General features: G+C 32.9%; 1 protein-coding gene across 3 annotated transcripts in view; it reads right to left on the bottom strand.

The window, feature by feature from the left end:
* The window catches only part of osa (trithorax group protein osa), a 528,215-nt gene that overhangs the window by 382,881 nt on the left and 117,951 nt on the right, over positions 1 to 27,383 (bottom strand). The gene's annotated exons all lie outside the window — the stretch shown is intronic.

Raw genomic sequence — 27,383 nt, 5'->3', positions numbered from 1 at the left:
CTCCTGCACTTTATGACGCACACTATCGCTATATTTGCATATCCTACTAATCGGTGGCAGCTTTAAACACTAAATAATAATTTTGTATTTTTAAGAGTCGAAATTTATAAAAAAATTTTACTATTTTTTTTTTGTAGGAGTGACCGATGGTCACACTACATTTCTTACAGTAGATTTATGAATGGACAATGGCAAAAGCGTGATGATAAAAATCGCAAGGTCTCACTCGTTGGCAAAAATAGCTTTTATATTATGTGTTTATACTGACAAGTAAACAACCAGCATATTTCATTGAAAAATGAACATATTGTAACTATTGAATGAACAATAAAAAAAATAAAAATAAAAAAAAAATTATCCTTGGTGTTATGTATTATTATATAGGAATATTACATATTCCTACCCAAAACATGGTCTCAAAACTAATTTTGCATAATACATTTGGATAATAGGATAAGGATAATCATACGCCCATCATTATCATGAAACTTCATACTTCAAGTAAAAAAATTATATTATGCACAACTTCACGCAGATAACAGAAAAAAATAATACAAACATATATAATCTACATGTATATTATAAATAAGAGAACCTTAATATCAACGAATACCAGAAGATAGTGGACCCCAAAACATTACATTTGTCAATAAAGGTTTCCTTGGTAATTTACCTGAAAATATAAGTTACATTGAACATAAAAATCAATCGTACAGATTTTTGAATAATATTAATTATAAGCTACATTCTACTTATTGTAAAATTATTAATGTTAGATATTAGAGCAATAAATAGTAATGACCTAATTAGAATACATTTGTCTTTGAGATAATTCTTAACTTTCCACTTTCCATCATCATATCTGTCGTAGAATTGCTATCAATTTCAAAAGCAGACCACAGTGATTAAAAGTACTTAGCAAAACATCATGATGAGCAATAGTAAGCCCAGGTAGCAACTTATTCAATGTTTCGTTGTTGCAAATATCAAGTTGAAGGTGAGGAGGAATGATCCCATGCTTTTCCTCTCGAGCATCATTTCCTGCTGACTCAATCACTGATCTGGCAAATTTTTATTAAATAATATAGGTAAGTATGCAGACTACACTGAGGTTTTGTTTAGCCTTTTGTTAATTCGGAGTCGATGCTACATGTGTGTATATAAAAAAATACAAGCGTGTTAGGATTTAAAGATTGTACGGAGGACTGGGCTGGACAGTGGACTCTCTGGAGTGATTGAGCAGATGAGTGGAGCGTGGACTGTGGACTGGAGTCTGAGAGTCTCACACAATGCGCATGCGCAGAATTATATTTATTATTTACATTTGTACAAAACCTTTTTTTTCGATAATCTCGCGAAATATTAATCATTTCGATAGAACAAAAAGCTAAATCGAAAGAATAAATAAAGCGCAATTTAATGAGAAAGTTAAAGATGCTTAACATAATGTTTTTCATGGTTCAAAATGTAAATGAGAAAATTTGAGAACCCGGATTCAATTATTTAATGAAACAAAAACAAAAAGACGCACAATTGTGTTTGAAGCGAATATAATAAGCGCAAATGAGACACAATTAGTTGAATATTTTATTTATTCACTTAAACAATGCCGGGTGCCCAGTTCATGGAGCTCGAAACAAACCGCGCCATCTACGTTTACAGTCACAACCGATTCCAGGAAATTACATTAGCGACACGTAGATCAGATGGTAAAACCACCTTTGCGTCGCTCCCCAAGATTTCTTAATAAACAAGAGGATAAGTTGTGGTGTATTTGTACTGTTAGTACCTTGTGGTACCTACGCAAAACGATTAGTGGCGCCAAATTATATTGTCTACGCTGAGCGCTGAAATGTAGAAGTCGAACAGTATCGTTCGAGCGGTCGTCATTTATACGCGCTCATGTACCATTTCAATCAACCTTGTAGTAAGATACTGAATAAAGTTAATACGTATATTTCTTACCTAATAATTGTCTTATTATTTATCAATTCACTTTACTTACTATGATTTGGATTATCCCGAGATATAACAATTTTTATGCGATTTTAACACGTTTTCTCCATTTTTTATTTTTTCGTTTCTGTAACATTAAAGTAAGCTGTTCGTTAAAAAACTGATACTTAAATTGTTAAAAATAAAATTTGTGGAGACAATGGAGGACAACAATTATAATTTAAGACATTAATAGAAAGAAATTAAATAACTACAGATTCACCTGAAAATTTTTGTCTGAAATGCTCACATCTGTATTCTAAGAGGAATTAAAAAATTTCTTACGAAATCTGTCTTAATAACTTAACTATCTTATATTAAATTATCAATTTTTCGTTAATTTTTTTGAAAAACATTTTGGGATGTCTCATAAATGCATCTTTTTTCAAAAACTGCTAACCACATTAAGAACAAATTTGATTAGTTTCCAAGTCTTTTATACAACGTATTTTTATGTTACGTCGTGAATAGGCCGCTATTTAAAGTTCTCATAACACACAGTGCGTTTTTATTTGATAATTACACATGACATGATTTGTTAGTATTTTATGGAAAGTTGCTTAAAGAAAAATTGGAAAACTAAGTAATAAAAAATAAGAAAAAAAAAATAACAAACTTCTCAGTAAGAAGTATAGTGAGTAACGAATGAAGCCTTTTTTTTTATCATTCAAACGTAGAAGTATTAAAGGCAATGTAAATCAGTATATGTTTTACAAGAAAGGATGTGCTAATTCAGGTGTCAAAACGTAGGTTCCTTATTTTTAATGATTTAGGATGAAAATGTGATCATTTAAGTGTGATGAATGAGACAAGCACTATTTCTCAGCTAAAAGTACTAGCGTCACCTCTCACGTATTGTATCAGGGCTTTACTAAAATAAATAAGCACTCGAAAATAATACAAACACTCGTAAAATTATTAATGCAGGCTAAAAGTACTTTTACACAAGCTAAACCAAACAACATTTAAAAGGTGGTGATACCAGAGCCCCCAAATAAGAAATTTACCACTAGTAACATTTTTGACAAGCCAACAAAACTGTTAGTGGAAATAAAATATAATGGAATGAAAGCATGATTTTGGTACTGCTAGTTAAGAATCCTTGCAATTTTTGGACTACATAAGTTACCTGATATAAATACATAAATCCGGCCACTTGCGCACGCTGCACGCCCACCTCTCGTAACTGCAGCATACCCTTAATTAAAAAAAGTAGTTTGTAAATAATTTTAATATACTAAAAAATTGTATTACGTTAATCAATACTCAAAAATAATTGATTAACACTTATAAATAATCAGCATTAGTCCTATTATTTACTAATTGCAGATACATTTTTGTTAAAATTTTTTTAAAATTGTTACCTCAACAAAAATTTTTCACGTTACAATAAAGAAGCGTCCTCACATAAAAACGTTTGATATTAAGGAGGTTCGGTCGTTTTTGAGAAGATGTATTTACTTGCTAAAAAAAGTTAATGTCGTACTTTGATACGCTTGAAGTACGCGTTAATTTTTAAAGTATTGTTAACCAGCTGAATATTTATGAAAAACATTTCCGAAATCGCAGTATCCAGCATTACTCTTATGGGTGGGAGTGATTATTCAGCCTTTGTTGCACAAATTTCGAGGCAAGACATGTATTCATAATAAAGGAAAAAGTTCGAAGAGATAGACTAACTCCTAAGGAAGACGTTTGTATCAAAAAATTTGTACGTTATCAGGCATTTGAAAGAAATATCTGTACAAACGTAAACAAACTCACGAGCAGGTCCTATGCTAAGTGTATAGGAGAGAACCAAGCATCGTCTGATGTCTGCTGTTCTTTTTACACGGAGCAAGACGTCTTTACAGAATTACTTGTAGAATTCGTTCAACTTAAAACCATAATCCAAAGCTCCTTAAGCTGAAATTTAGTGTGTATGATAAGGGCTATGATATCTATGTTGTGTAAAAATTTAAGCTTTAAATATTGTTTGGAATACGAGTTATCAAAGTTCGAAAAAATGGCTTAAAATGGCAGTTTTTTGCAATTTGCGAAAAAACGGCTTAACCGATCTGAACCCAACGTGGCTCATTTTGTTTACCTTGACATTTTATATCTCTTTTACGATACACTTTTTTATGTACGATCCTTCGGTTTTCTTTAGGACGCGAAAAACATGATTTGGCCATTTTGCCATTTTTTGGGGCTCTTGCTGACATTTCTACTTGTTAAATTCTGTTTCAATTTTGTAATATACATTGAAACTACTACCCCATTTTTTTTTAACTAGTCAGAATTTTTTGGTCTAAAAAACTAATTCTACCATGTCATTACCCTGAGAATACAGTAAGCTTTTTAGAGTTTGCTACGTTGAGGCCTAAACATCGAGTGTGTATTGGCAAAAAGTAGTGGCACTCATATGGTGTATGTCTGTTACATTTACAAAAACGTAAATTTAATTCTTGAAAACAAGCTTTAAAAATCTAATAAATATTTATTTTTTATTGTATAAAACATTACCTATTCATTTATTCGTGTGCTAAAATTTTCAGGGTGTGAGCTTAAATAACTTTCTAAACATAGTTGTTAAAGAAAAATCTAGCTTTAAAAATTTGATGAATATGTTGATTTATAAAAATCCTTTTCCGTGCTATGCACGCCCATAGTGATTGCAGGAAACAATTGAAATAATAAAAATTTTGTTAAAAGTTCTCGAAGAATATGAAGTTATTAGCTATAAAACCTGGGCCACAACAGATTATTACACTACTATTTTAGATTCAAAAAATGATATTAATGACTTTATTAACATTTTGTTGAAAAATATGGACACAATTATATTACATGATTATATCACATCAAAACAAAGTCAAGTTTTTTGTATTTAAAAGAAAATTTTAAGCAAGTGATTTAGCTAATTTTTCAAACTTTGCGGAAACCTACATTTCTGAAATACAAAAAGGTGTTCAACCTTTTCATTGAAATAATCAGCAGGCTACATTATTTAATATCGTGGCTTACTTTATCAAAAATAACAATATAAAACACTGTTGATTTTTTTATCTAATTATTTTAAAGACAATTCATTTGCAGTAAATATGTATTAAATATTTGAAAATTTAATTTAAAAAAATTAAAAAGATTTTTCATGTTTGACGGGGCAGACGGCGCGGCATTGCTTGATTTTTTCTGGATTTTGTGTTTACTTGAAAAGCTTTACGAACAATTCTTCTATTTGATTTTTTGCTTATTTCCTCATATACGTAGTGGAACTTTACTAGATGTAATAAAAAGAAAAGATTTTTGTTGGTTTCTTTTACTTTTTTTTATTTATATACTTCGTAACTAACAACTTTTCTTTGATTCAGTTAAAAGTTTAGTCTGTAAGTTTAGTCGTAAGTATTTTTATTGAGAAAGTTATTAGAAATTGAGACTTGTGCAAGGCCTTTAATTTTACATGTTTGCCTTTTTTTTTCTTTTTGCGTTTTTAATACAAAACTAAGTTCACATGGTAATTCCTCAAGCCTGACCCACAACAAGATCGGTTCCAGTGTTGTTTCGATCTCGATTTCTATTGACCGATAGGTGTAGAACACCAAGAAAAAATTAGCTAGTAAGCTCGAAAGATAAACGCAAACAAGTCATTTATAGAATGCAATCCTTTACTAGCGTATCTTTAAACTAATTTCATTGCTGTTGTTGGCACGTTATTATAATTCATTCTTGAGCGTAATATATTGATAAATTATCCTTAAAACAAGAAAAAATAACTTTTATCTCATTCAGTACATGTATAACAAAGACAAGTTAGTTGTAAGCTATGGCAGTCCTGAGCACAGAAGCAAGACCTTTCATAGATTTTGTAAAATTTTATTTGAATTTAGATATTAGTAAAATTTACATGTTATCAATAGAAAAAAATCAAAAGAATGTACTTAAAATAACCTTTATTGATATGCCTGTTAGTAGTAAGACAAATTCACTTTAATGATTTTTTTTACCAATAGCTTTTTTTATCCCAAGTGGCTAAAATTAAGTTGCTTGGTCAAATTTCACGCGTTTTTAACATATATATGTATATGTATCTTCTTATCTTACTAATATATAAAGCAAAGTCGCTAAAACTGTTGTAATCGCTAACCGCGAAAACTACTGAACCGATTAAGCTGAAATTTTGCACACTGATTCATGATACTTCCTAGATGGTTTTAGTGTAGTTTTTATCTTAAAAAATGTAATAACAATAGCAATAAATAAGCTCAAAGTTTTGCAAAAATACGCCAGCTTTTCACTTTAGTTCAGTAAAATCCGCTAGGTGGCGTCGACATAAGGTCGAGTCTACCTGCAACAGAATTGATTAAGTGTGGTTATAATACGCCGGAGCGTCTAGATATCTGATGCAGTCGTACTTCGACACTTCAACGAGCTGCATAGAAAATGAAGATGATAGTATTGCAGCTGAATATTCTGGTTACGGACGACACTCTTCTCTAAGGGAAAAGGGACTTACGTTTTCAATCACCCTAAATCTCGAAGAGTGCGATTAAAAAAAAAGTCATTCTTACCGATGACGCTTCTGGCATAATACCAGAAGACATATCTATAGCCGGAGCACAATCAGTTCCAACTCTTCGGAGTTATGTGGCAGCCCCACCACCCCGCCTGGTGCAGTCAGAGAATTATTGGCTACAAATATAAGCCAGGGAGAACAGCTCTGAGGGGCACGGGCAGCCACTACAGCTACCTTCTTAGTCGTCGCGTCCCCAACGCGCTTACCCACGTGTTCCCATCTAGCGCTGAGCGGTTGGTTATCCGGGGAACGACCTAAAGACGAGATATTCTTTGGTCAGCGGCGTACCTCCCTTCATCATAGTCTCCGTACATAGAGACTCCCAAGGTAAGAATCAAGCTACCCGTAGCCAGCTCTTCATTATCAGGACTAACGAATAGCTGGAAGTTTCACCACTGGCGCTTTTCAGGGCCATTATAAGTATTTACGTTTCCTACTTAATCATCAATCTCATCGGTTCTTTCTAGGGGCCACCTAAAACTACTTTTCCAACAAATACATTTTTACTACCATTTGTGGAAACGATTCGTCGACTAAAAGACTATAAGACCAAATATATACTAAATATAAATATAAAATTATTAAAGACTAAATATAAAAATAATAATTAAAAACGGGCACTATTAAACCAAGTCAGCCATTCACTGGCAGACGTCACCTGCGGAGTTGTTCTTCACAAGGCTGGAAAACCCGCTGACCGACGACCCTATATGCATTACCCTCTCGACTCTAAGCATTCAAACAGGAATCACTGATCCTCTCTAAGGTCTGCGCTGGGCAAACCTATAACAGCTATGAACGAAAAAAAACTTTAGCCAACGGGATATATAGCCTCCACTGGACAAGTATCACTAACCAATCTCCCCTCTAAGATCACCAAAACAACTGAATCTGCAAATAAAAAAGGTGCTTCAGACACCAACGTCTTAGACGTTATACCGGGAGACGTTGGGAAAGAGCACTACAACTAGCTTCAAAGCTTCGGGCTTTGTAATTTTTCTCTTAATCAGTCTGGGTCTTCAACACCAGGCCAGAGAAGATCACCCTGAGGTATCCAGGCAGTCACAATTGCTGTTAACTGAAGTCAAGAAAGAGTTTACTCAATAATCTCACCGTTTTTTTAGGGCCATCGGACGTCGAACTACCTTAGAAACAAATATATTAGAACTTAACAAAGTTGACAGAAAACAGCCTTTATGGGTCAAAAAAATTTTAAGTGTGCCAAAAGTCGCAAGAGGGTGAATTAGAAGAAAAACTTCAAATGCATCTAACAAATACAAATTCACTTAGGCGTCAAGAAACTGACGCTGAAAATCTATCGAGATTGAAACAGCAGCGTTAAAATCGACAAATAAAGAATCCATTACATAAGAGATCAGCTTTTTATTGTACCCTCACAGCAATCTCTAAAATCTTTAGAGATCCTACTTCAGATTTTTAATGAAGTAGAAAATGTATTTGTGTTTTTGTGGCAATAAAAAACGTAGGATTTAAGGTCCAGGACTTTGTAGCTCTGGTAATAAAGTTGTGAGATAAGAGAAAAAAATTTTTTTTTTAATATGAATTTTTTGGAAGTTTAAAATTTTAACAGCTTTAAAAAATAGCCCTTTTCGTGAATTACACGGGTGAAACTGCAAATCAACGGCTCCTTGTGGCCACCGATTATTTTATGGCATAAAGAACGCACGGTACTTTTCAGCATGGTTGTATTTTTTTAATTTTTGCACCTTATTATGTGACCAAATAAACTATATGGATTCCGAAAAAATATTTTTTTAATAAGAACATTTTTGTTCTGAGATGTGTCGGGAATATGTGTTAAATTTCTAACTGAAAACGCTTTACATTACATGTCAACACACTAAGGTGTTTTACTTAGTAAGTCTCGGGCGAAGCTGAGACGGGGGGCTGCTAGTATATTATATAGTTGTAAGACCAAATTCAGTCACCAACCCTACCTCACTGCCCCTCACTCCACCCCTCTCGCTACACAACAAAATTTTGGAATATTTTTCGAGCCCTCCTCAAAATAAGGTAAAAATGTTAATGTTGCTCCCTTAGTTTTAAACCAACAAAAGAAATCCTATTTTTTCACATACTTTCTTCACCCCCCCCCCTTCCGTGCCAACCGCATAATTTTGAGGCCCTACTCTGCTTCCACCTCAGGCTACCCACTATGATTTCTCTATGTCTAACAAATCTCATTATATTTATTGAGTTATACTCATTTGTTTTCACACAATTGAATTTAAATATTTAATAAGTAACAATAGGTATGATAATTACATGTATAAAATAAAAAATTGTAATAAAAGATGTTAGTTTGTAAATCAATGATGGTACCCTGTAGTCCATCGTACGGGGTACTATTAGGCACAGCGATTGTTTTAAGCACCCCCAGGCTATTATCGAATTTAATTAGAAGATATTTTTCAATAAACTATCTAATTTGTTGTACTGATCTTTTTATAACCGACGGTGACTTCACCCGATGAGCTGGCCGAGTGTTGACTTCTCTTCAAAAAGCTTTATAATCAATAAGACTATAAGCTGTTTATTTTTATCTAAAAATTACACTATAATTCAATCGATAAATTGTATCTTAGAAATCTTACTTTTTATTTATTTAGTTTCAAAATATAGTTACAAACTGAAGTCTAGTCAAGATTCAGACCATATTGAAAATAAATAAAAAATAGTTTTTCAAGAAAATGATATGTTTAAAGATATCGATAGTTTAGAAGCAGCATTAACAGCTTGGTTTCAAATAAATAAAATAGATAGTTTCGCGAAAAAAATTAGATACGTTAATATTCCAGAATATTACTGTTTTAACTCAAGACTTAAAACTAGGGTTAAAAGAAAAATAATTAGACGTAAGTTAACAATAGAACGACTGAATATAGTGTCGCCTAAGGACTCTTAGCTTTTTTTTTAATTGATTACGAATGGGGCAGCTGGAGCAGAATCTTTCAAAAGTTTAATAACAGTTAATAACATGCATGACAGTACGTTCAGAAATACTGCTATTGCTTTAGGTTTAGTTGAACACGATTCTGAAATATGTAAAATATTTGAGGAAGCTTGTCACGTTATTCTGACATATCAACTGAGAAAATTTTTCGAATAATTTTTAATATCTGAAGACAGTAGGGGTAAAACTGTTTGGGAATCATTCCAAAAAATTTTATTGAAGATTTAAAATACAATAAGCAAAATAATGCTTTATTACTTTAAATACAGTCTTCAAATTTTAAGAATAATCATGTTAAGATTACGGATTACCAGAACCAAATAAAACATTAACATCTGAAGATATTCAGGACAATGAAACTGTAGTTGTTAAACTGAATTGTGATAAAAAAAAATTTTTTAATTAAATTATTAATTGTGATACTATATTATTATATTTTATTAATGGTTCAGGAGGTTCTGAAAAAACATTTCTGTACACAACATTAAATTTTCTTTTCTTTTTCAAAAAAAGACTATTTATGGCTTGGACGGGAATTGCTTTAATTTTATTGCCTTAATGGATAACAAGTCATAAAACGCTTTAATTACTATTAGATTTAAATAACATTACAAGTTATTTTTTAGAATACGAAGCTGATAAGAAAAATTTACGAAAAATAAATGTAATTATTTGGGACGAAACTTCAATAATCCCTATAAAAGCTTTGAAAACAGAAGATAAAACTTTAAAAGACCTATGTGGTAATAAAATTTTATTCAGTAGAAAATTATTAATTTTAGGAGGCGATTTTAGAAAAATACTTCCAGTAATTAAGCATAGGTGTAAAAGTTCTACAACTAGTGAAACTATGAAGCATTCATTTCTATGGAAACATTTCAACATTATAAAATTGAAAAATAATATGCGGTGGAGCAATTTAAAATTTTTTATTATTGTTGAGGAAACTTAAGCGTTTGGTGCCGTATCAAGCAAAGAGCCCTACGGGTCCTGGAAAGTGATTTTAGTGATAGTAAGTTAAATGTAAGTTAAAATAATGGTAAACTATTGTTTGTTATGTAGATAAGCATTCGCAGACGACGCAGAAGAGGTTAAAAAGCAGTTTTTAGTGTAGTTTTTAACTTTTCTTCGGATGTAACGAGTTATCCCTACTTTTTATAAAGTAATAGATTCTTTACAATTAAAAGTATATGTAACAATTCTATTTCTGGGCCCACAGCTTTTATAACGGTGCAGTAGTCAATTAAATCTAGAGTTCCATTAGGTTACGTATTAAAATGACAAATTTTTATAAGCCACTTTCTCGAAAATTAATGTGTTGACCTACCCATTTTAAAAATTTTTTTTTAACATAAAAAAATAAATCGCAAGGTCAAAGTTTTGACAAATTAGAATTTTACTACAAAAGACCTTTGTTTTCTCATGGTCAACTATACGTATTGATATCAGATGTAAAAGTTCTGAATATATATATAATGTTTTATATTTATAACATTAGATACGAGAAAAATAAACTAATATTTGTTACTCTGAAAAAAGTAGAGTTTATTTAATAATTATTATACAATATTTACAATATTTACAGCGTAATTTTACCTGAAAAAAGTAGAGGAACGAAAATATAAGTCTATTATCTCTATTGTATTTTATATTTTACACTGAAGACTGTAATTTTATATTTCACTTGCTTCTTGATCCTTATTTGTTCGCACTACCTTTCTCTCTGAGTTTATATCTGTTACTACTCCTTTTCCTCTCTCTTCTCTATTGTTTCACTTCTTACCTTCAATATCCTTACCCCCTCTATCAATCACCTATCAAAGGACACGCTTTATTTGTATTTAAAGAGAGTATACTTTCTTTACATCTCCCCCCCTCCGTATTAGTCGAAAATTGGAACATCTCATTGCATTTTGTTTTATTTACATTTCTTTCTCACTAAAATCGTCGTCATTTAGTTCCATATTCATTTGAACCAATTTTGTTATGTGAAATAAATCTGGTTTTCTATTTTTTTCTGTTTTTATTTGATATATAGACTCTGAAATTTTATTTATTATTTCATAAGGTCCAATTCGTAATCTATCCATTTTTCTCCTATTTAGTATGTTTCCATTTTCTATATATACTAGATCTCCAATTTTAAATATATGATTTTTTCTGTTTTTATCAAATATTTTCTTGTTATAATTGTGCGATTTAATGGTATTTTCTATTGCTGTTTGTCTATTCTTTAGCCAGATGTCTTTGTTATCTATTGTTATTAATTCTTGAGGTGTTATGCTTACATCAGTCCCATCTAGTAAATATTGCGGTGTGAATCCTGTAACAGAATGTTCTGTCTCATTATACTTTTTTATACATTCATGAGCTATTGATGTCCAAGCTTTTTTATTTTGGTTTTCGTTTAATTTGCACCTAATTTTATTAACTATTGTTTGATTGAGTCTTTCATTTAATCCGTTAGAAAATGGCGCATTAACAGCTGTAAAAACTATTTTGATATTATTGTGTTCCAAAAAATCTTTGAAATCTTTTGAGTTTATTCCTGGGTACTGATCTGACAAAATCATTTCTATTTGTTCAGTATCTATTATTTTTCTTACTAGTTTAATAAAGTCACTTGCCGTTTGTGTCTTAGATGTTATTATATAAGCATACCTGGTAAAGTGATCTACTAGGAGGTGTAAATATTTTTTTGTTGATCTATTTCCTCCAAATCCACCAATGGTATCTATTGAGACAATTTCAAAAGGTTTTTTTGCTGGGCCTAAATGTGACATTTGGCCGTATTTAAGTTGACCTCTTGATTTATTTTCTATACATATTTTACATTCTCTACATGTTTTGATTATATTTTTTGTTAAATTCTTCGCTGTGTAGTTTGTGCTTATTCTAGTCATCATTTGTTTTATTCCAATATGAAACCATTCTTTGTGTATTTTTTTAATCAATTTTTTACTAAACTCTTCTGATAGTATTATTTTTTCTTTTTTTCTACTCTTTTTATAAAAAATTTCATTTCTTTTTATTAACATTTTATTTGATTTTTGTATTTCTTTGTTTTTTTCTTGATCTATTTTGATTTCATCTATTTCTATTAAATTTATTATTCTTAAAAATTCTTCGTTATTTATTTCTGGTTCTAATACCGGATTTCGGCTAAGACAGTCTGCTTCTATATTCTCTTTTCCTGGGATATATTTTATTGTAAAATCATATTGCGATAAATAGTAAGTTAAATCACCTAGTTCTTCGTCTGTTCTTACTTTAATATTTAGATTTTCTAATGGTTTATGGTCTGAATATACTATAAATTTTTTTCCAATAAGCCACTGCTGCCAATATTTTATTGCTTCTTTTATAGCCAAACATTCCAAATATATTGCTTTTTTTTTCTTTTGTGTTTCTGTTAGTTTTTTTGAAAAATATGCTATCGGTTTATCTTTTCCATCAAATTGTGTTTGTTTAAACACTGCTGCTATTCCTTCTATTGATGCATCTGTGTACAGTTTTATTTCTAAGTTTGGGTCAAATATCTCTAAAATTGGTTTTGAGCACAGTAACTTTTTTGTTTGTTGAAATGATTTTTCACATTCCTCTGTCCATATAAATTTTTCATTTTTCCTAAGTAATTTGTGGAGTGGGTCTAATAATATCGCACTTTTCGGAATATATTCATGATAAAAGTTTATTTTGCCTAAAAATTGTCTAATATTTTTTTGGGTTCTTGGTTGTGGAAAGTTTTCTATTGCTATTAAATTATCTTTTATTGGACGAACGGTATTATTTTCTATTATGTGTCCGAGATACTTTGCAGAATTTGAACCAAATGTACATTTTTTAAATTTTAATCGAAATCCTTCTTTTAATATTGCGTTTAAAACTTGTTTGATGTGTTCTATATGTTTTTCAAAAGTTGGTGAAAATATAAGTATATCATCTATGTAATTTTCTGCAAAATTTTTTAAATTATTTTTTTTTAAAATGTTGCTTAGTATTCTTTGGAATATTGCTGGTGCTGTTTTTAAGCCAAACGGAAGGCAAGTCCATTGGTAGTGTCCATCTTGTGTAATAAAACCAGTTTTATTTCTATCTTCAATTCTAAGAGGTATTGACCAAAAAGCCGAATTTATATCTAGGGTGGTGAAAAATTTACAGTTTCTTGTTTTTGTTATTAAATCTTCGATTAGTGGGAAAGGTTGTGCTTGCGGTACAATTAATTTATTTAGGTCTCTAAAGTCTATGCATAGTCTTGATTTCTTATTTTCTTCTTTTTTAAATGCTAGAGTAACAGGTGCTGCAAAAGGGCTGTACGATTCTTCTATTAATTTTTTTTCAAGTAATTTTGCTACTTGTTGTTCTATCTCTTTTTTATCTTCTATTGTACATCTATATGGTCTTTTGCTACAGTATTTTTCTTCTATTAAATCTATTCTTGCTTCATAATCTTTAACTGTCCCTATGTCATATTTGTTTTTTGCAAAGACTGGATTGTATTTCTTAATTATATTTTTTATCTCTTTCTTTTTACTATTTTCTAAATGTTCTAATCGTAAATCGCTTTCCTCTTCTGTCACATGCTCATTAAAGTTTATTTTTACTTCCGTAACCTTTTCTGTTGAATTCTGTTTTATATGTTGATCTTTTTCTTTGATTATTTTTTTCTTTTGGGAAATATTTAAATTCTCATCTTGTATAAGTCTAAATTTTTTTATCATATCTAAACCTATTATAATATCCTCAAAGTCTTCTCTTTCCACTATATCTAAGTCTATTTCTTCTTCTATTTCGAATATTTTTACTTTCACTTTTATTAAGCCTTTTGTTTCGCTGACACCATTGACTGACTTCAAATATATTTTGTTTACATTTTTTTCTTCTTCTTGTATTTTAACTATTCTTTTATTTATTAATGATATCTGAGCCCCGGAATCATATGTTCCTATAACCCTCAATTTATTATTTAACAATATTGGTATTTTAATCAATGGTGTCTCTATTCGTTTTTTTCTTCTGTATATAAATCTGCATTTATTCTTTCATTTGCCCCAACTACTCTTGTTTTATCTTTATTCTTAAACCAACATTTTTCTTCAGGATGGAATCTGTTGGATTTTCCTATTTTCTCACATATTTGACACGGTTTTTTTTCTTCATTTTTATGTTTATAATTGTATCTATTATCATTTTTCTTGCTTATAATTTTTTTGTTCAAACTTTCATGTTTTCTTATTTCATTTATTAATATTGTTGAATCTACACATTCTTCTTTATCTAATTTATTTCTTATCCATTCTGGCAGACCCATTACTATCAACGCTATTATTGTCTTTTTTCCCATGTTTGGGTCCACATTTATTAATAATCTTTCTTTTTTTATCGCATATTCTGTTAATGAACCTTCATAATATTTATAGGACAATGCATATATAGATGAATTCCAACTTCTATCTGCAAAAGTTTTTAGAAATTTTTCTTTCCATTCTTGCCAGTTATTATTTATTTTTAATTCTGTTTGTGCTGTATAATGCCAGTCCATGCAGGCTTTATCTAAAAATAATCTTAAAATTTCAATTTTTGTATTATCTTCAATAATTTCAAATCTTTCACATTCTTTTTCAAATGTATTCATCCATTGAGTTATATTCGTCTGTTTTTCATTAAATTTTTCTAAAATAAATTTTTCTGATATATTTTTTAAGTTAAGCTTGCTATTATCTTTTTGTTTGTTTGTTAATAATTGTTCTATCAAGTTGTTTATATCTACAGGATTTTCTATTATTTTTTTTTCTTTTTCAATTTCGTTTAAATATACATTCTTAAATTGAAAATTTCCTATTTCATCTATATATACTTTTGCTAACTCATCATCTAATCCTATCCATAACTTCTGTTGTGTACCCCTTTTAGCGTTACTTTTAAATTTAATAAATACCTCTGTTTTCTTGACTTCTGTGTGATTGTCTATATTTTGATATTGCCGTGGTATAGCATACTGTATTCCTTTTTCCGTTTCGATGAAGGTTATATTTGTTATGTTTGTTTTGCTATCACTCGGTGAGGAAACAACTTCAAAATTAAATCTTAATTTTGGCATTTTTGTTATCTTGAGACAATATTTTCGTTCTATAATGTTTTATATTTATAACATTAGATACGAGAAAAATAAACTAATATTTGTTACTCTGAAAAAAGTAGAGTTTATTTAATAATTATTATACAATATTTACAATATTTACAGCGTAATTTTACCTGAAAAAAGTAGAGGAACGAAAATATAAGTCTATTATCTCTATTGTATTTTATATTTTACACTGAAGACTGTAATTTTATATTTCACTTGCTTCTTGATCCTTATTTGTTCGCACTACCTTTCTCTCTGAGTTTATATCTGTTACTACTCCTTTTCCTCTCTCTTCTCTATTGTTTCACTTCTTACCTTCAATATCCTTACCCCCTCTATCAATCACCTATCAAAGGACACGCTTTATTTGTATTTAAAGAGAGTATACTTTCTTTACATATATTCATACAAAATAATTTGGAAAATAAAGCAAATATTGAAAACATTGTATGGCAAAATTTTTTTGATTGTTAACAGTTTTGTAATGATTTTGTCAAGTTTATTTCTTATAATTTTTATTTTTTTCTCTAAGTAATTTAGTTTTGGAAATATATAAAATGCACTTCAACCATTAGACTTTTAATTTGTAAATACACAAAAAAATTTATTTATTCATTACGACACTGTATATGGAAATTCTAACATTAAAAAAAAAAAAAAAAACTGAAGTACTCACATTACAAAATTTTTCATTTATATTGTCACTTTGAATTATATTTTGATCATCTTAAATTTTCGTAAAAAATTGATTTTACAAAATTAAAGAACAGGACGGCCACTTATTTTATACTTGAAATTTTATCATTAAAAAAAAATCGTCGTATACTTTCAAACGCAAGTTGTTTAACAAAGAAAATTTCATAATTTTATTTTCTGTGCCAAATACTATATTAATGCTATGTAATTGAAATGTTTAATATTGCCATATAATAAAAGAACGTTATACAAAACTCTATGGTGTATGTACATGTAAAGTACATTTAGATATTAGAAACATCATTAAGAAAAGTAGAATAAACTGAGTTACACTTATTATAACTCGATTATATAACTAACAAGTCCATCATTGCGTAGATATTAGGTTATTAATGTTTTAAGTTCTAAATAATTCTTGAGGGGTTGCACTCGAAGCACGCAGGGGGCAAACAAAGCCCCACTAGTAAATATATAATTATGAAACGATGGCTTAGCAATAGAGTTGCAGTCCTGTCCACCACTGAAGTCAAGCAGCATTTGGCACAGTTAGTACTTGGATGGGTGACCGTTCAAGTCTCGCCGTTTCGCCTCTGCTGTTCGCTTCGTAAGTTGATTGACTGTTCCTCTGTCTCATTGACATCGTAAGCGGGCGATGTGCCAAATTTTTGCCCCGTTGTCTAAGTCTGCAGCACCAGGTCAGAAATGAGACAGATACACCGGGCTGTTCTGGATCAGACTTTTTCTATGGGAGATTCCCGGGGTTTTCCTGATCCACATGTCAATTGTCATGGGCAAATGCGGAGCAGTTGTTAAGGCCCTCCCCCTTCCAATCCCTTCCTAATACCAAGTGCTAAAAGCCCTAAGTAGTGCCTCTACAAGAGAGCTGGACGTAAAGCACTTTATATATATATACATATATTTATATATATATATATATATATATATATATATTCCAAAAAAAGACATTTGCAGTGTAGGTCTCTTTATACATTTTTAGTATCATGCAAGTTATAGTACATTACATTATTTGAGATTTTTCAACAAAAAATAAATGCAATTTAACACCTCTGTCAAAAAAAGTCGAAAAATTTTTATTACGATAGAATGCAACATCGAAAAAATAGTAGTTTTCGTCAGATAAGTGCCATCGTCTCTAGGGCTATTTTGCAGCCCGAGGGACCTGCGAAGCAGGGCTCAAGGGACGTAAGATAGCCCCGGAGCGATAGTGCTTATGTGGCGAATGCTATTTTTCCTACCGAGAGCACACCAGCCTTTTAAAATCGCCCGAGCTAAAAAATGGTGCATTACGTTACTAGGGCACAAAGTACAAACATGAGCGATCGAAGGGCGAAGTTGTTGTATGTTGGTGCTGGAGTCGCATATAATGTTTTTCTCATCAAGGGCACAAAGTGCTATTTTGTGCCCATGGGCTTAAAGTACTTTCCTGCCCTAGGGCCTAAAGCAATTTACCGAGCGCAAAGCGGCAGTTGCACTTTGTGCCCATTGTAAGAAAAGCTTATCTTCCATATAGTAATTATATCAAGAAGCAACATGAAAATGATTCCTTAATGATACTCAATTTCTTTGAACTATGTAGAACAGCAATGAAAAATACTATTGAATATTATTTAAGGTATAGCTAGAAAATGATAGGCAGGAACTTTTTTAGCCCCGAAGCATCCACCCTTTTTTTATACATTAGCAACTGTTCGAAAACTAATTTCTCTCGAGGGCAAATTTTAGAATCTCAGGAAGTTGGAATAATGCTTCAAATGGGATACAGGTGTTTAACGTAGTTGTTTCCTAAATCAAAAGTATCTAAAAAGGTACGAAATTTTCAGCAGAACTAATATAAGCCTCGAGAAATATGAGTAAAAAATTTGAGACTCATTTACCACGTCGTTATTAAAATATATTTGTCAAAAAATGTATTTTTTTATGTCAAAATCCTACATAAATAAAAAATATTTGTTTGTATTCAGAAATATAAGTTACTACTAAAAGGTATTGAAGAAATGGTAGCATCATCTCTATTATTAAGAACTAAACATAATTCAATCCATAACTATTAAAGCCATTGTTTCCTAAATCAAAAGTATCTAAAAAGGTACGAAATTGTCAGCAAAACTAATATAAGCGTCGAGAAATATGTGTAAAAAATTTGAGACCGGTTAACCACGTAGTTATTGAAATATCATCGTCAAAACATCACTGTTTTAACGTTGTAGCAATGGTGCAAACACTACATAGCCCCATTATTTTAAAAAGTGTAACTTACCGCATATCTAAAAATAATTAAAAAACTACTGTAAAATACCTTAGACAGTAAAGAAACACATACATTTTTTAAAGAATTTTTTACCACGTAGTTTTAAAGTGATAGTAACCAAAAAGTACTTTTGGTTTGATTTTGGAAGATAACCAAGTAAGTATCGCGTATGGGGCAACTTCACATTGTCACATAAGTAAAAGTAGATAGATGTATATGTTTATGTACGTATAAGTGTACGCAAAGGCATTCACACTTCTCTCTGACATTTTGAATACGGGATGATATTTGAACATATCCTTAATATGGTATATCTATGTAAACGATTAACCTATATATTGTAAGACGACTACCTTAAAAGAGACCCTGTGCAATTTTCTTTGTGCAAATAAACAGTCAGGAAAACGCATCTCCTACCAGTCTAAAAAAATTTTATAGAAAGTTGAAAGAATAAATTATGAGCTACATCGGCGGTCGAGTTCGCCACGTATCTGCATTCATTCTACTCTATCGAAGAGTTTTTTTACTATGCTTTCTCGGAGATTCGGAAAGGGTGGACACTTTTTTCATAATACTTAAGATAAGTGCGCAGCGAGACGAGGTATAAGATATGGAATATTTCGGTGAGTTAAGCGGTAACAAAACGGAATCATGATGTTAAGTAAGGTAGATCCACACTGGACACAGACTGAGAAGAGTACAACGAAAAAGAAATCAGGTAACGAAACGATGAGACAGTTTTTTATTTACCCAATGAATCAGTACAAGCAGAGTGAAGGAAGGAAATACCTACTAATTTCGAGAAAAATGCGGAAATAACAACACAAACACCTGCAAAAAGTAAAAAAAATCCTGATGCTAGTGAAAAGGATAAAATACAGTTACCAAATAGTAAGATGTATTTAGAGTGTCTGAAAATATTGGATAAAACTGTTAATATTTCAGTACCGGTAGTGGACTCGTTGAAGTGCGAAGATATTTAAATATCTAAAACATCTGACGTTGAAGGGGGTGCCATCAAAGCATTAGGTTAAACCTTTCGTCAAATGTAAAAAAAAAAGTGTAAAGAAGAGACAGGCCCAGTTAGTAAGAGTGAAAATAATACAAATAACATGAGGGAAAGTAAGAGTAATGCGAGGGTTGTGGGTGGTAATAAGGGCTACAGTAACGAGGACAGCAAAAATATTTGAATTTGCGAGTAGAAAAATAACTAAGAAAAAGTGGTCAACAAAAAAACAACGGTAAAGAAGAGAATGAAAATAGTTAACATGTCCAGTTACAATGACGAAGGAAAGAAATACGTACGTAAACTTACAGAGTGTGAACCATGTGTTCTTGGACTTGAGAAAGAGCCTTTGAAAACAACAAATTCATTAAAACATAAAATGAGAACAGACACGGAAAAACTAATAACAACAACGAGATACACACATCAATTAGCCATGAGAGAGAAGATAAAAGTGAAGATAAAGAAGTTGCTGCGACAAGGCACGATTGAGCGATCTGAATCACTGTACAGTTCAAACATGTGGATCTCACCAAAACAGGTAGGGCTAAGTGGTAAAATACACGGTCACATAGTTACAGATTTTAGACAGTTAAATGAATTAACGATAGGTAGTTGTCATTCAATTCTATTTTAAAGTAATATACTCGAACATCAGGCAAAAGCACGGTATATAATAGTTGTTCACTTCAAAGAGAGATTTTTCCTAATCGAAAAAACCAGACATTACATTTAAGAGGCTCAAAGCTGAAATAAGAGACTATGAGTTTGATATAATATTTATGGCTCGTGTGGAAAGAAGCATAGTTAGGCTCATTTGAAAAAAAGTACAGCTCACGCGTTCAGGTAAAAAAAGCATAGCTCATCGCATTAAAGTACAAAAATCAAAGCTCACGCGTACGGATGAAAACAAGCATGACTCATCGCATTCAAGTTAAAAGAAGCATGGCTTAGACGTTTAGAAGGAAATAAGCACGAATCATCAGATCCAGATAAAAATAAGCATAGCTCACACGTTCAAATCAAAAAAGCATGGCTCATCGCTCTCAGGCGAAAAGAAGTACAGCTCAAGCGTTCGAATGAAATTTAGCACGGCTCTTCATTCAGCTTGCTTACATTCTTAGACTGTAAGTATCATGACTCATTTATGTCAAATAATTGTTTACAGTAATTGATCAGTACTATAATAACTTTCTGACAATAGAGTTAATGATATTCATGTTATATCTATAAACATTACACTAAATTATTTCAAGAAGTGCAAGAATTTTTCTAAGAAATCGAGGAGGTCCTTACATTTATTTATTAAGCTAATTGTTTCAGGGACATGCCCTGTTACAAATACTAAGATTTTTAAAAAAAGAAGTACACTAGTCAAATAAGCAGATATATAATTAAAAGACAACAAATTAAAAGTAAATTAAATCAGATAAAATATTAAAATTATAATGTATAGTAGTGATCGGAGAACGTGTATTAAATAACATATCTAGAATGAAGGCTCTGATCTTCAAAGCTTCGACTAAGAAGTAAAAAAAGTTGGATGTATCTCGTTTCGTGTGGTAGAAGAGGACCAAGCTGAGGCTATTTCACGTCAGAAACTTATTTCTTTGGATAGTGTAAGCTGGACAGTCGAATATAATGTGTGACCTCGCTTCTTTGGTTTTAGTATTGCACAGTGTACAGATCTTACTTTTGTTGATTTCGTGCGCCGTGTTGTTCAAGTACGTAAATACGTAAGGAGTTTTCCTCCCAAAAAGCCTACAATTTCCCGATGAAGGACAGCGGCAGAGCGTGCTTCAAGTATGGCTCTATATTTATAAAGCTGATGGTTTTGAGTGTTGTGTAGGTAAAATAATAGCTAGATTTTACAGTTCTAGCAGGATCTTCGTCGAATTTGCGTCTCGTGATATGTGCCTCAATGACTGGGAGAGCAAGACGAATTTCATATGGGTTATCGTTTTCAAATAGGTAGTTATTACCCGTTTGTCTACGAATGGCTTTTAATGCTGAGTACCAGTTGATGTTTGCCCTAAGGAAGGCAGACTCGTCGAGAGTTTTCAAGGCAGAGTAGAACTTTCTAGGGTAACGTGAAGTGTCTATTTCAAGTATTTTGATCCAGAACATCAGAATACGTTTGACGATTAAGCTCTTAAGCCTAGACTCGCTTGTTTCTAAACTCAGCAAGCAACCAGGTGTGCAACGTAAGAGGCTCAGCCACCTTTTGAGAAAGTCAGTGTGTGCCATTTCCAAATCACTGAGGTGACTGAGCCCCCAGACCTCGGAGCCATAGAGCACTGTTGACAGTACTGCAGACATGAAAATTTTTCTGGTTGTGTTTCATGTGTTGGTACCTTCCGCATTTAGACATGGCCAAACAGCACCCAATACCATTCTTCCCTTAGCCAACACTCTTCCTAAATTAGCATGATGCCCCACAGGATGCCGTGGTCAATTGCGTCGAAAGCCATCTTAAAGTTAAAGAAGGCTGCTTACAGTTTGCCCTTGAGTTTTGATAGCTCCATTGCTACTGAAGCTCTCAAGAAGAACAGGTTATCACTGCAAAACCTATTTCTTCTGAATCCAGCTTTGAAGCTCCTAACAATGTTCTTGTTTTTTAATGTTGTAAGACCACCAGTAGCTCTGCCAGCCAGTTCAGATTTCGTGGCAGAGCTGTTAATAATGTCAAAGTCCCTGAGCGCATTGGGTAGGTTTTTTTATAGGTTCCTTTAACCAAGTCTCCAAAGTACTCAGGACTGCTGCTCTCGAGAAATTAGTATTAAATTTGTCTGCAGTGATATTGCAAAGTTAAGAGAAACCGTGTGTATTCCAAAAGGTGAATGAGACATCAGGAAGGCTGAATCTTAATAATTGCGTGAAATAGTTAAGCATCTCGTCAGTAAAAGAGAGAACGCGAAGAGACCGTACGTAACAGTGTTCTGACACTGTAGAGCGGACCGCAGAGGGGAGCATACAGGTACTGAATGAGGGTGGCTATAAGAGAGCTGGGTGTCAGAACGATAAGTACTTATAGACGAGTTATTGATTGCAAAGGAGTGAGAGCTGGCAGAGCCAGGACTAGAGCCTTCGGGCTTCTTCAACGATTTGGACCAACCTGTGCCCTCTCGCCACTCTTTGATTGCTCCGTTGATTTCGATTTTCCTGTATCTTAGTTTGGCAGTGTTGCTCTTTTGTTTTTCTTCTTCCACAATTTTTTCCAGCTGGATCTGCACCATTCTTTCGGCCTTCGTTTAATCTTTTAGAATGGACACATCAGATACTCTCAGCTTGTTTTTGTTTCTCATAATTTGCTGTTTATTATAAAATAAGGCTTGTTTAAAAACAATGATGCTATCTTTTTTAGTTTTTATAGAAACGGCTTGCCTAACCTCTGGTGCAACTCCTAAGTTTCGAGTTATAGAGGAGCCAACGTCTTAACCAAAAAAGTTAGAGTTAGGTCGGAATCCTCTAATAACAATGTTATTCTTCTCATTAAATATTTCGCGTCTCTCTTCACTACAATTAACAGCCTCTATTCCTTTAGAAAGCTTATCTAAATCGCTTAACCATTTGGTCTCATGCGTGTCCAATTCTTCCAAAACATATTTTTTTATGTATGTTTCGACATACGAAACATTTCTTTCAATGGACGTGACTGTAGCCGTCAAGGAATCGAGCTTGTTGAGAACTTCCTGAAGTACGGAGTTGTTAACCACGGAATAGTAAGTGAAAGATCCCTGTGTGAGATACTCCTGCAGCCTGATTATTGCGCTAGCAGGCTTATTTACGCCAAGATAAAAAGCGTGTTAATACAAGAAGGCTTGACAGGTGCCATAGCTGATCTTGTGTTTGTACTAGCGGCCTCCCTGTCCAGCTCCGTCTGAGACTCGCTCAATAGACCACCGTAGTGTGTTGAAATGCAATGTAAAATGGTATCAGTAAAAAATTTTACATATATTTCTGACACTTCTCAAACCAAAAATCTTCTTATTATAAAAATCTTTGTTCAGAATGCATACTGTTAATTTAGTCAAATAATTAACTGTAAAAATTAAAAAAAAAGTGTAAGTATGCTGAAAAGTACCGTGCGTTCCTTATGCCATACAATAACGGTTGGCCCTAAAGAGCAATTGATTTGTGGTTACTCCCGTATAATTTATGAACAGGGATATTTTTTAAAGCTGTACGGATTTAAAACTCACAAAAAATGTATACTTGTAAAAAACTTTCTTCTCTCACACTTTTATTACCACAGCAACAAAGTCCTACAGCTTAATCTCTACATTTTTTATAGCCACAAAAATTAAAATACATATTCTACCTATTTAAAAATTGAGAAGATTCAATAGACTACGAGGATTGAAATGAAAAGATGATGTCTTACGTAACAAATTCTTTATTTGTCAATGTTGATGCTGCTTTGATCTCGATAAATGTTCAGCGTCATTTTCTTGACGCCAAAAATTGTATTCATTAGATGAATTTGAAGTTTTTCTTCCTATTCGACTTCTTGCGACTTTTGGCATAGTTAGGACTTTTGTAAGCACTACAGACTATTTTTTCAACTTTATAAGATTGTAATAGATATTTGTTGGCAAGGTAGTTCAACGTCCGATGACTCTGAAAAGGACCGGTGAGCTTCTTAAGTAAACTCTTTCTTCATTAAAGTTTCCAGCAAACGAAATTACCTCTATTCCTCAGGGTGATCTTTTCTGTCCTGTTATTGTAGCACCACACTGATCCAGAGGAAAACTAAAATGTTTGAAGCTCTGGAGCTACTTGTAAAACCTTTTTCCCAACGTCTCTTTGTACGACGTCGAAGACGTTAGTGTCTAAAGCACCTTCTCTTTTTGCAGACTCTGTTGTTTTGGTGATCTAAGGTGGAGAGATTAGTTCGTGATGCTTGCTCGTTGGACACTGTCCCATGGGCTCAAGTTTTTTTTACTTCATAGCCGTTAGGTTCACCGATCGCAGACAGTGGAGAGGATCTGTGATTCCTGATTGAATGCTTAAAGTTGAGAGGGTAACATAGGATCGTCGGTCAATGGGGTTCCCAGCTTTGCGACGAACAACTCCACTCGTGACGTCTGCCAGTAAATGACTGACTTGGTTTAATAGTAACCGGCTTTACATAATCTTTGAGTTAACGAATCGTCTCCGGAAATCGTAGTAAAAGTGTATTAGTTGGCAAGGTAATTTAAACTTAGGTGGCCCTTAAAAGAACCGATAAGATTGATGGTTAAGTAGGGAACATAAATACTTATAATGGCCCTGAAAAGAGTCGGTGGTAAAACTAGTAGCTATTCCTTATTATTCTTGATGATGAAGAGCCAGCTGCGGGTAACTTGGCGCTTATAATTTGAGTCTCTGTGTAAGAAGACCGTACAGTGTAAGTACGCCACTGACCAAAAAATATCTCGTCTTCAGGTCGTTCCCTGGATAACCAACCATTCATCGATAGTCAGGAAAGTGGGCCTGGAAAATACCTTCTCTGTAGACATGCCGTTGGGACGATCACTAAGGAGGCCGGGCTTCCCGTACTCTTCAGGGCTGTCTTCCCAGGCTCGCATTTAAAGTAGAAAATATTCTGATGGCACCAGGCCCGATGGTTGAACGGCCACAAGACTTTAAGGTGTTGGAGCAGGTTGTGCTCTGGCTAGACACATCTCCTAGTATATCCCCAGAGACGTTGACGTTCCGAATGCCTATTTTTTCGTGGCACTCGATTATCTTGGTAATCTGGAATAAATACAGATTTATTTCGCTTGCCCATGCAAGAAGAGCGTTATCGGTAACCAGGATGCTCAACTGCACGACTAACAACTCTGTTCTTGGTGTAGTGCCGATGAACGTCTACGATAATCGGCAACTTGATGGGGCATCTTATACTCACTTTTTACCGTCTTTGATTACGGGTGCTTCAATTTTACCTTCACGCCACCTAACAGACCCTACTGAATTAAAGCGTAAAGCTAGCTTATTTTAGCAAAACTTTGAGCTCATTTATCGCTATCGTTATTCACTTTTTTAAGAAAAAAAACTATGCAAAACCCATCGTGTAATGATCAAGGATCAGTATGCAAAATTTCAGCAAAATCGGTTGAGTAGTTTTCGCTGTCAACAATTACAACGGTTTTAGCGACTTAGCTTTATATATTAGAAAGATAGTTAGCCAAACCAGATGGTTAGCAGAAGTTGTGGCTAGGTATCGATTAAACAGCAAAAGTAAAGGTAACAGGTAGTATCACTGTGAGACCATCGGTAAAATAAAGCACAGCAAGACCACTCTTTTTGTAGATGAGCACTAAGTCTAAGCCACCAAGTCCAGCGGGGAAAAAATTAATACCAGACTTTTAATCGTGGCCTCTAAAGCGTGCTGATTTTGTGAATGGAGCAGGAGTGTCACCCAACCTCTTGAGCACTAGAATAGTACCACGTGCAAAGCCTTATCACCAGCTCTTGACTTTTACATACAGCTGCAATTAGCAGTGCAAGCAAACTAGCGGGATAGGGGCCATTCAGGTCAGCAAGCACCAGGGTATACTGAATGGCTCAGAAAACCGCAGCACGACAAAAGTCCTAGACTGTACAGCACCAAGCGCAAAGACCTAGATGGCAGTTTGAGGTTAGGCCACGGTTATATCGAAAAACCGTAGATACCTGGCCTCAGAAAATTTAATACTACTCACTAGCAAGGTAGGAACCAGCCTAGACTCTGGCAGAAGCTCACCCAGGGGCAAAACTCTAGTCGAAGCAAAACTTCAAATCAGCCTTCAAATCAGTCTAGCACTAAAACTTCAAATCAGCCTTGACAACAACCACTGCGACCACGAACCTAGACCGTTCAACCACGAACTCAGACCCTTCCATTTTGGTAAATCCTAAACATATACTATTTATTATTATCATGTTTAGTATTGACCGACATTTCTAGTTTTTTTAAATTATTATTATTAAATGAAAAAAACTATAGGCAAGTAGGCGTCAGTCACCAGAAACTTAACAGTATTTTTAGTATTAATAATAATAAAATGCATTCTAAGACAAGTAAGAATCGACGGAAAGAAACCAAGCAGTTTTTTAGAATTAATGATAAGTAAAATATGCTCTTGACTGAGAAAGCATTGACGATAAAGATTCCAACAGTTCTTTAGTACAATTAGCAAGTAAAAAACGATCTCAGGGGACTAAGCATTGGCGATTAGGAACCTAATAGTTTTATAATATTTATAAAAATAAAATACGCTCTTACACGAGTAAGCATCATCGGTTGGAAACCATACAGCTTTTTAGTATTATTCATATATAAAATACGCTCGTAAGTAAGCATCGGTGATTAAAAATACAACAGTTTTTTAAATATTATAATTAAATAAAATACGCTCTTATATAGGCAAGTAAGCATCGTCATTAAAAAAACTTACAGTTTTTTTGTATAATTAATAAATAAAATGTGCTCTTGAGTAAGTAAGCATCGGCGATAAGAAACCCAACAATTTTTTAGTATACTTAATAAATAAAGTTCGATCTCAGGCAAGTAAGCGTCGGCGATTAGAAACCTAATGGTTTTCTAGTGTTATCAATAAATCAAATGTGCCTTTAGGCAAGCAAGGATAGGAGATTAGAAATTTAACTGAAATTACGTACATTAAGTGTAAAGACGTAATCTCGGTCGGGCCACATTAGTGATTAGAAACTTAACTGTTTAACGCCAACTGAAAACGCTACCTACGTGATAACAACGGTCAGTGATTTAATGTT

Source organism: Copidosoma floridanum, unplaced genomic scaffold, assembly GCF_036245765.1.
Source record: "Copidosoma floridanum isolate Cflo_tuat_1 unplaced genomic scaffold, Cflo_Japanese_pri ptg000008l, whole genome shotgun sequence".
In the NCBI taxonomy this organism is placed as follows: Eukaryota; Metazoa; Arthropoda; class Insecta; order Hymenoptera; family Encyrtidae; genus Copidosoma; species Copidosoma floridanum.
Note: the sequence above shows the minus strand (reverse complement) of the source record. Positions and strands in the feature narration are given on the sequence as shown.